This window comes from Planococcus citri, chromosome 5, assembly GCF_950023065.1.
Source record: "Planococcus citri chromosome 5, ihPlaCitr1.1, whole genome shotgun sequence".
NCBI classification, from domain to species: domain Eukaryota; kingdom Metazoa; phylum Arthropoda; class Insecta; order Hemiptera; family Pseudococcidae; genus Planococcus; species Planococcus citri.
The window spans coordinates 53,549,842-53,558,199 of NC_088681.1; the positions used below are offsets into that span (position 1 = coordinate 53,549,842).

Genomic DNA, 8,358 nt, shown 5'->3' on the forward strand with positions numbered 1-8,358 from the left:
TAAATAAGCAAAGTGAAATTGCACCAGTGCTTTTGTTCGAATTCATATATTTATACGAAGCTTCGTCGTCGTCGTCGTATGAGCAACGAAATAGAAAATGTTCAGGTTCGCAGGCAATCAAAGAAATGGAAAAATATTTCAATTTCATATTCACGCTGAAAGCTTTCAAAGCTTTGTTTAAAAACTCTACGCGCTGATCTAATCAGCTTCTTTCGACAGTTATACAGGGGAAAAAATCCCGACGAAATTCCAAACAATAGAGTACAATTTGCTAGTCGTGTCAGCTGATTCGCGATGAGGTTGGCTTTTTCTTGCTTTTTGGTTGACATTTTATCAAAATTAAAATCATGTTGGTAGGTACATTGCTGTTTGTTCTCAAAGGTGATGCTTTAGTCATCTTCGTACTCTTACGATCGGATGTGGTAGAATTTTAGGATACCGACAAATGCTCCGAAATATTTCCTTATTTTTGAGCAAATTTTTCCATCTATTAAATGGGACAATTTTCGCGTAATTATCGTCGTCGCGTCGTATCGTTTGGAATTTTCATTCTGTTTCCCTGTGTATTGCTAAAATGTAGGTAACTAAAATACTCCGCAATCGAAACGTGTTCCCATTTTATTGTAATAAGTTTCATGCAAGATTACGTAGTACGTAGTACGTACCTCTGTGTAAGGGCATAAGGTACATAAACGAGACACAAAATTTAATGCACCCGTTAAGGGAACATTTGAAAAAAATGAACAGTAGCGAAATAAAGCACGTAGTACACTTACATAGAGAGAGACGTGATCACAACACCATTTCATATACACCTTACCTATCTATACGTATAGAACGACAGAGGAAAGGAGGAGTTGGAGAAAATTGTACGTACGAGTATATACATAACAACGACGACAACAACAACGAAGAAGGGAAAAAATTGTGAGAGAGAAAGAGAAAACAAAGTATTCGCGAAAGAAACTTGTTTCGATGCGAGAAAAAAAGAGAAAGAAACGTGAAATAGAAGGTAAAAAATACGAATTGTAATAGTGTGAAAAATGTTTAGCGAAATTTCATCTCAATTTTAAAAAATTGCTCGAATTTTTTTCATTTTAATTCCGTAAAAGTATGAGAGAGTTTCCAACGTGGGTCACGATAGCGAAGAAATTCCATCTTAAGAATACATTTTTTTCGCTATGCAGCAGTAGATATTTTATTCTTTGTACCTAATAATTTTTCTGTAATTTCAATGGAGAGAAAAAATTTGTTCAAATTGGTAAGATTTTGCTCGAGGGATAGAAAAATATTATTTTTTGAAAGGGTTTCCACGGTGTAGAAATTGTTGGCTGACGAAATTTCTCAGCTTGGAATGAACGTGAAAGTACGTAGACTCGATTGATGAATGATAAAATGAACGTGTGTGTGGTGGTGATATTAATGTATCATTTATCAGCGTCATATTTTGTTCGCTGTAAAGATGAAAATTACGTTGCTGATGAACATATTGAAATCGAAGAAGGTCCCGAAGACGATGATGCGATCACTTACGACAACAAAGAAAAGAAATGGTCGAAAGATTTTATCCTGAATGTTGGTTTTTATTTAAGATCTCATAAGTTCAACGGATATGATGCGAGGTGAGATGAAAATTATGTACATTTTCTCCTCAATTCCCCCACCCTTCACTCCCCTCGTTTTCTATTCGAGAAAAATGCGATTTCTACTTCAAAAATACAATAATATTCATTCATCAACCAGCGGACCAAAAATTTTGAAATTTCGGAGGTGTTTGAAAAAATTGAGATTTGGAGCAAATATGCGAATTTTGTTTAATTTTTAAGGCTCCTTACCCCCCCCCCCATCCACTCCTCCCCCAATTGAAGAATATGAGTAGATATTTGGGGGAGTTTTACATTTGTTTTCGAGCTCTAGCTAACATGAAAAAATCCAGGTAGATATTTCCTGATACCTAATTCACAACCTTCTGCTAAATTATTCATTTTCAAAAACAATTTCCAAATTTGCAAAATTTGTTTTTTTTTTGAAAATCTTGCAAAATTTATTTTTAAAACAGCAATAAGTATTAATGGAATTGCAAGATTTCATTTTTAAAAAATTTGCAAGATGCTTCCAAAAAGTTTTTATAAAATTTACAACATTTGATTTTGTAAAAATTGCATCTTCATTGCCAGAATTTCAAAAAAAAAAAAAGAAAACAAACAAACAAAACGAAACAAATAACTCAGTTTCAAGCAAAATTTTCAAAATTTTCTCATTTTTGAAAAGGTTGAAAAATTTATGCAAAATGAAATCTCAACATTTTGGTAGTTTTTAAACGATTTGCAAAATACATTTTTCAGAATAGTTTTCCAAAAGTCTGCAACATTTACTTTTGAAAAAATTGCAACTCCATTGTCAGAATCCAAAAAAATCCTAATTAGGTGCTCATTTTCGAGAAATTTTAAAAGTTCATTTTACAATTTTGCAAGATTTGCTGATTTTTTTAAAAAAACTGCAAATTTACTTTTAAAACTAGACAGCTAAGCAAAGCTTAGCTGCAAAGTGTGCGTAGCTAGCTGCCTTTTCTACAGCTATAACCGTTATTACATCTAGGTACTGCATAAGTGAATCAACCATGTCACAGTGATGAGAATTTTTGAAACTCTCACTGCTTCAAAATAATAATTGTTTTTCAGTGTTTTCATATTTTCCAAATTACAATGGGTATTTCAGAATAATTTATAAGCTTGTATTGCTTCTAAATTAAGAAATTTCTAGTTGTTTTTCATAGTTTGCATTGTTTTAAAATTTACAAAATTTCAAATCGATTTCCCGAATTCCCCATCGCTACAATTTCATAAAGTTTTCAATAAATTTTCAGAATTTTGCATTGCTGCTGAGTTAGGAAATTTGCAATCAATTTTTAGAATTCACATTGCCTCTAAAGAGTCAAATTTTGAATAATTTTTCAGAATTCTTATTGTCTTTAAATTAAAAAATTTCAAATTCAATTTTCAAGTTCATATTGTCCACAAATTGTAAAACGTTTACTCAATTTTTGGAATTCACATTGCCTCCAATTTTTCAGAATTCTCATCTTCTTCATAAATATTACAATACTTATTTCATATAATTTTCAAGTTCACATTATCTGCAACTTACAGAACTTTTAATCAATTTTTGGAATTCTCAGCGTCTCTAAATACAAATTTTCATATTATTTTTTTTAGAATTTCCATTGTCTTCAAATTTATAAATTTTCAAACCAATTTTCAGAACTTGCTTTTTATTCTAAATTAAGAATTAAATCTTATAAAATACCTATGTTAAGAATTTGCATTGCCTATTACACAAAAAAAATATGGGTAATTCTTACAAAAAATTTTAACTAAATACTCACAATTAAGTACCAGATCCCATTCAATAATTTTTACCGTAATCGTATAGTAAAACTTATCATTTTAATAAATTTTGCTATAGGTACCAATAGTAAAAATCATTTTGTTTTAATAATTTTTACTAAATCATGATAATAAAAATTACATGTTTCAATTGTACAAAAATTAGTTTAATTTCTCATTTTGAAGTAATTTTTAAATTATAAGTAAAAAGTTAAAAATTATTCATGTCAAGTAATTCTTACTTTATACTTATGGTTATAGGTAGACAAAAAATTAATGAAATGAATTTTTAGTTAGCAAATGATATCATAATTCATAACTCAGTTTCAGCATTGTTTTTGCCCCATTACCATGTATTACATAGTAACTCCAAGGCATTTACCTATCCAATTTTCCTACGAAAAATCCGTCACCTACCTACTTACCTCACGGGGATTCGAACCTGGGTCCCTAAATTTCCTATTCCTACCTACATGCCCTAACCCACTCAGCCACAACTTTGCTACGAGGGTTAGGGCATTAAAATAATATATTTGTTTGGTAAACGCCCCACCAAACCACGCCCACTTGGAATTTACAGCTAACAGACTGGGGGTGTAACAGGGTACAATGAAACACAGCTGGTGATGGAATAGACTGGGGGTATAGCAGGGTACAATGAGCGGCAGGTGTTCTACAGTCCCCTTTTCCCTTTTTTAGGATTTAATGCATTAAAATAATGAACTAAAATTGCAATTACTCAGCAATTACCCATCCGAATTGAATGAAAATTAATCTATTCCCTCCGCCTTAATGATTCTCAAATGGTGTCCAATAGGTACAAAAAACGGTTGGATAGCTTAAGAGAACATTCAGTTCCAATAAAATTTCATTTCTCAAAGCGAAACCAATAGTGTGCTACGCACACTAAAAATAGGAACATTTTTTTATGAAATTGCGAAATTTATTCTGAAAAAATCGCAAAATGAATTTTAAGGTTTTAAAAATGACCTTATTTTTAGAGATATCAAAAAAGTTTGCAAACGTTTTCAAATTTGCAAGATTAAGTATTCTCAAGAAAATTGCACAACCATTTTAAAACATTTGTGAAATTCATTTTTTAAATTTTAATATTTATTTACATGAGACTGAAATTAGCATTAGCAACTTTCTTTGCAAGATCAACTGAAAAAATTTGTGAAATCCAACTTCATTCTTCAAGAAACTAATCTTTCCGCCTTCTTGTCTTTTTGTCTTTTTGTCTTTCCCTCTTCTCAACTTTTTGTCTTATCATCTTTTTGTCATTTCATCTTTTTGTCTATTTGTCTTTTCATCTTTTTGTCTTTTTATTTTTTCATCTTTTCATCTTTTAGTCAGTTTGGCATTTTGTCTTTTCATCTTCTCATCTTTTTGTTATTTTGTCTTTTTGTCTGTCTTTTCATCTTTTTGTCTTTTCGCCTTTTCGTCATTTTGGTTTTTCATCTTTTTGTCTTTTCGTCTTTTCATCAGTTTGTTGATTCGTCTTTTACTCGTTTTGTCTTTTTTTCTTTTCATCTTTTTGTGTTTTTGTGTTTTCGTCTTTTTGTCTTTTTGTCTTTTCATCTTTTCGTCTTTTTGTTTTTTCGTCTTTTTGTCTTTTCTTCTGTTTGTCTTTTCATCGTTTTGTCTTCTTGTCATTTTGTCTTTTCGTCTTTTCATCAGTTTGTCTTTTCATCTTTTTGTCTTCTCATTTCAAAAATAAAAACTGCATCTTACGTGTGGTTTGTTGGGTTTTCACATGTGTTGATCTCGAATTTCAACCCACTTTTTTGGTAATGAGCGTTCCTTAACCTTGTGTAGTAATACCCAAGATTTCGTAAATTCTTATTTTTTTGCGTTTTCAGATTTGCTGATTTTTAAACATCAAGTTTGTGATGAGCAGACATGCCCTAACTGCCTGTGGTAGTTCTAATGTAATTTACTCTAGGGTGGTTATTATTAGAATAACCAGTTTGTAGGTGAGGGTACAAGGTTATGTGAGAAATACCGCGATCCTGGGTCTGGACCAGGATTGCGAAGAATATCTTCTTCACTACCTTGCTAGATCTCGAGCTCTTGGTAATGTAGTCAACTTTTGGTCACTTAGCCCGCATGGCTCTTCGCACTTTAATAATTCAATAATTACCCGCTTGTTCAGTTAAATTTGTGTATATTAACGATGTTCGCGGTATGTTTCGAATGGAACTTTGTGTCTAATTGGTAGCTTGGTATGCCTCCTATTTGTCGACCATAGGAGAGCATACTAGTATCAAAGTGTATTCAGAGATTTTATTCATAATCATCGCTGGGCCTAGTATTGGTGAGCCCCCGAAGAGATGATTAACATGAACAGTTGGGTAAGTGTTGAAACACGCTTCAAACGATCATCATTTTAATTATAATTATATCGTAATTAAATGGTAGAAATAACTCAATGTAGTAGAGCATTTGCACCTAACTACATTGAGTGATATATGAATTAGATGTTAAGGAATAGATTACTGTAATTCTGTTCATGTAACTATCATTAGACCAGGATTCGTCCTGAGATGGATGTTTAATATACTAAACATAAATCTAGGTCTATTCACCTGTTTATGAGTATTACATTAATTATCCTTACGATAATTAATGTTTTATATTACATATATGCACAATTAATTACATTATTTTATTGGTATTTACGACATCAATAAATGACTTAAAATGGTTGTCTCTCGTAATTTATTTATAAATTACTAGTGTGTAAGATAGAAAATGTAATACAAGTTGCATAGTAACATGCAATTAGGCATAGGCAAATTCTCACCCCTTAGGAAAATATTTCAATACTTCATTCTATGTAAAAATATATACCCCAAATTACCTATCCCCATCTTTATATTTCCGATCTTTACAAGTTCAATAATTTAATAATCTTCGTGAAATCAAAAATGTTCTTTTCATTTTTTTTTCAAAAATGCATTCACAAATTTTCTGACTTTTCATAATTTTTTGGACATACTGTGGGGTCTAGGCCGCTTAGTATTGAAAAAATGTTGAAATTCAAGATCAGCGCTACTGAAAACCTAACAAAAGATATTCCACATCATCACCTTTTGTTTTTTTTTTACAAACTTTTTCCAAATTGAGGAGAACAGGGCTAAAGAACTCCAAATCCTGAGAAAAATAGATCGAGTATTTCGTCACATTCTACAGCTTTTCCAAGTATTTTCGAATAATTGGTCTTCAAGGAGAGGTATGAAGGGAGGGGGGATTGAAAAAGTTCATATCTCTGAAAGAAGTGATACGTGCTAATCAGTTCTGAGACGCTGCTTCTGATTCTGAAACCCGTTCAATTCTAAAATCAAAACGAAGGTCGCTTAAGTGACCTTCAGGGAGGGAGGTTAGAGCACATTTATTTTGGAAAATGATTTGTTGGTGCGTTAAAAGCTGGGCTTTCAGATGTGTTGGTCGTTTGCTACCTTAATGAGAGGAGGGGTGGGGGTGAAATAATAGTGGTTTTCGATGATTCAAGCTAGTTTTTTTTTGTAGTTTGAAAATTGCAAAAATTCGCATTAATGAGTCCTAAAAGACTTTTCCTGCACGTTTTCTGAGATACCGAAATTTTTCTTTTATTGTAGCACATCTCAAACCGAAGCATTATTTAATTATTATGAATTTACTGATTTCGTTGCAATACATATATTTTCGAACTAAAAAGTAATCCCAACATTTATTTACGCTTTTATTTCAGATTTTTTCAAGAAAAACCCGCGCCAGAAAATCGCAGCCTTTTTGGTCATTTCGTCGAGCCACCTTTAAAATACTTCCATTTCGATACGTTTCAAAGCTGCAAAGAAGATTTTACAAGCTGCGTGAGATATTTATACGAGACACTTCAGGACGCTTATTTGCAGGTAAAACATATCCAAACCAACAATTTAAAAGCATATTACGTAGCGTGTTTAATTTATTCGCGATGAGGTAAATAGGCACAAAAACTATGCTTTTTTTCGCCGCACATTCCCTTTTATACCGTAGAAGAGTTTATATAAAATAAAAAAATTTCATTACTGTCTGATTCGTAACGGCCTCTTTGCCTTATAGTGCCAGTTTCTCGCACAGTACGAGTTGGAAATAAAGTTTAGCACATGTAAAAGAGTAAACACCAACGCGTTTCGTGCTTGTGGTAACCGCAAAACGGTAAATTCTTCGTTTTAGCATTCAATTCAGGTTGAATATTCTTCTTTTATAAATAAAACAGCGAGCAAATGAAGCAAATGTGGTATTTTTCGAATTGCGTTTCCATATATAAATCTCGGGTCTGTCTCTGTCTAAAATTCGACGACAATAGAGCTCGTTTAATTCAACTGCAAAGTCACTCGAGTCACTGTTGTCGTCGTCGTTGTCGAGGTCAAGACATGGTACTCGTATACTTCATACTCTGTGAAGTCGTCATCGTTTGCTAAATTAGCATTTCCTTTTGATTGGTGGTGGCAAACTGGCGATTTTTGCGAATATGGAAACAGCGTGAAAACTTTTCGTTATTGTGCAAGTATCGCGAAAAAGAGGTGGGAAAATGGTATAAGATATCTTGATTATGTTTTGAGAAAAAAAAATATACAATGTTGAATTGTAATCGCGATTATTCGAGGTGTGCAAAATTCTCTATTCAATTTCATCATAGTCGAGTCGAGTCGAGTTCGAATTTGAAATTATTATTCTCGAGTTACTTGCTTGTGACTTGATGAGAAAACTCATACTGTGGATGGAAATTACTGCGAAATGAATTTATTTAGTACGTTAAATAAGTCGACGAGTTGATAAAATCTGTTGTGTTTTGTGTGATAACTGAATTTTTCGCGAAGCGCGAGACTCGAAGGTTGGATAGAGTGGGTGAAACTGGAAGAGGGAAGGGGAGGAATCGTTTAACAACGTGTACTTCATCATTTCATTTGTATTGTACATACTACATAGCTTTTCTTACGACTTC

The 8,358-nt window shown here is 32.4% G+C and overlaps 1 protein-coding gene across 1 annotated transcript in view; it reads left to right on the forward strand.

Annotated features, from left to right (window-relative positions):
- LOC135847918 (zwei Ig domain protein zig-8-like) overlaps nucleotides 1-7,259 on the forward strand; it is a 450,816-nt gene extending 443,557 nt beyond the window's left edge. The window contains exon 9 of the mRNA XM_065367658.1: nucleotides 7,120-7,259. The gene's annotated coding sequence lies outside the window, so the exon portion shown is untranslated. The remainder of the gene's footprint in view (nucleotides 1-7,119) is intronic.
- The last annotated feature ends 1,099 nt before the right edge of the window (nucleotides 7,260-8,358 follow it).